Raw genomic sequence first — 2,497 nt, 5'->3', positions numbered from 1 at the left:
CCTCGGGTGGAAAACGTCTTCAATGATGACTTTTAAATTCTCAAAGCTTCAGGAGACACAAAATTCCACTTGAATAAATAGAATCAAACAATGGAGGGAAAAAGAAAAAAGTACAAAACTGTACACATTGTTGAAAGTGTGTATAAGTGCTGATAAAAGAAATTCGCTGTGATATTTAGAATTTGAAAAAGAATAGATAAATACAGTAGCAAGAGACAACTCTACACACGGTCAACACTGAAATCAGACTGATTCTATTCTTTGCAGCCAAAGATGGAGAAGCTCTATACAATCAGCACGCAAGACCTGGAGCTGACTGTGGCTCAGTTCATGAGCTCCTTATAGCAAAATTCAGGCTTAAGTTAAAGAAAGAGGCTAGACCATTCAGGTGTGACCTAAATCAAATCCCTTATGATTATACAATGGAGGTGACAAATTGATTCAAGGGACTAGATCTGGCGGACAGAATGCCTGCAGAACTAGGGACAGGGGTTCATAACACGGTACATAAGGCAGTGATCAAAACTATTCCAAAGAATAAGAAATGCAAGGCACAGTGGTTGTCTGACGAGGCTTTACAAGTAGCTGAAGAAAGAAGAGAGGCAAAAGGCAGAGGAGAAGGGAAAGATATACACAACTCAACGCGGACTTCCAGAGAGCAGCAAGGAGAGATAAGAAAGCCTTCTCAAGTGAGCAATGCAAAGAAATAGAGGGAAACAGGACAGGCGTGTGGCCTGCCCCTCTCCCTGCCATTGGCACGTGTGCTCCAAAAAGCAGGAGCCATCTGGCCAAAAGGTCACTGTGCCTGCTGTGTTCAAGACTCCCATTCAACCAGATATTGTTAACTGTGTTCACACCAACTTGCAGAGAAACAGCAGACAGCCCTACGCAGTCAGTGAATTAGCAGGTCATCAAACCCGTGCCAAGGCTTAGGGTACCCGCAGAGCTGTGGCTCGAATTCCCTGGGTTCGATGGGGCAGGACTCACGGTTCTGGGCAGGGTGCTTCTGGAAATATGTGTCGTGGGGGATGCACATTCGCACCCACCAAGTCCTGGAAACACTGGCACCACCGCAGCAGTGAGATGCCACCTGCTCTGCACTGGCTGCCTTGGCCTTACCAGCGCCGGTCATGTCTAAAGGTCATCGTCCATTGTTTCTGAACTCCCTTTGCTGGTCGAAGATAAAGTGTAAGGCCACAAGAAGACCAAGGAGGCTGTTTTGCTTCTGAAGAAACTTAAGGCCTGAAATGATATCTGAAAGATTGACATCTCTTAGCAAATGAGAGCTGGCAAAGGCAAAATGAGAAATCGTCGCTGTATCCAGGACAGGGGACCTTGCCTCATCTATAACGAGGACAATGGTACCATCAAGGCCTTCAGAAACATCCCTGGAATTACTTTGTTTAATAGAAGCAAGCTGAACATTTTGAAACTTGCTCCTGGTGGTCACATGGGACGTTTCTGCATTTGGACCAAAAGGGCCTTCCGAACTTAGATGAACTCTATGGCACTTGGCATCAAGCAGCCTCCCCAGGCACAAGACGCTCAATACAGACCTCAGCGGTATCTTGAAAAGCCCAGAAATCCAAAGAGAGCTCCAAGCACCACACAAGAAGATTCATCGCAGAGTCCTAAGGAAAAGTCCACTGGAAAACCTGAGAATCATGTTGAAGCTCAACCCATATGCAAAGACCATGCACCAGAACACCATTCTTGGACAGGCCAAGAGCCACAGAATCTGGATGGATAGGGCAGCAGCGGCACTGGACGTGAAATCAGATGAGAAGGGGGTTCAGGCAAGAAGTCTGTGGTGGGAAACAAAGACAACTGTTGGTGATAAGACGTTGAAGAAGCCTTTAGTGGGAAAAAAAGGCCACAGGGACCAAGAAACCAGCGACTGAAAAGAAGCCCACAGGAAAGAAACCCACCGCAGAGGAAGAGAAAGCTGCTGCATAGACTTAATTTTGTTTATGTAACATTAAATCATTTTGGACCGCCAATTTTGAATAAAGACCTGAACAAAGAGGCAATGAGAAGCATGAAGAAGAGAAAAAAGAAACAGAGGAAAGCAATAGAATGGGAAAGACTGGAGATCTCTTCAGGAAAACTGAAGATCTCAAGAGAGCATTTCATGCAGGCATGGGCACAGTAAAGGACAGAAACAGTAAGGACCTAACAGAAGCAGAAGAGATTAAGAAGAGAAGAGGCGGCCAGAATACACAGAAGAGTGTTCTGTGTATTCTAGCTCTTTGTACAGAACTGTACAAAAAAGCTTTAATGAACCAGATAACCAAGACGGTGTGGACACTCAGCCAAAGCCAGACATCCCGGAGTGTGAAGTCAAGTGGGCCTTAGGAAGCATCACTATGAACAAAGCTAGTGGAGGTGATGGAACTCCAGTTGAGCCATTTAAACTTCTAAAAGATGATGCTGTTAAAGTACTACACTCAGTGTGCCAGCAAATTTGGAAAACTCAGCAGCGGCCATAAGACTGAAA

General features: G+C 45.3%; 1 pseudogene; it reads left to right on the top strand.

The window, feature by feature from the left end:
- The first annotated feature begins 696 nt into the window (after positions 1-696).
- Positions 697-1,956, top strand: LOC120877606 (annotated as a pseudogene).
- The last annotated feature ends 541 nt before the right edge of the window (positions 1,957-2,497 follow it).

The sequence above is a fragment of the Oryx dammah genome, unplaced genomic scaffold (genome assembly GCF_014754425.2).
Source record: "Oryx dammah isolate SB20612 unplaced genomic scaffold, SCBI_Odam_1.1 HiC_scaffold_18, whole genome shotgun sequence".
Lineage (NCBI taxonomy): Eukaryota > Metazoa > Chordata > Mammalia > Artiodactyla > Bovidae > Oryx > Oryx dammah.
The sequence above is the reverse complement of the archived record's forward strand: the minus strand, read 5'-3'. Positions and strand labels throughout refer to the sequence as shown.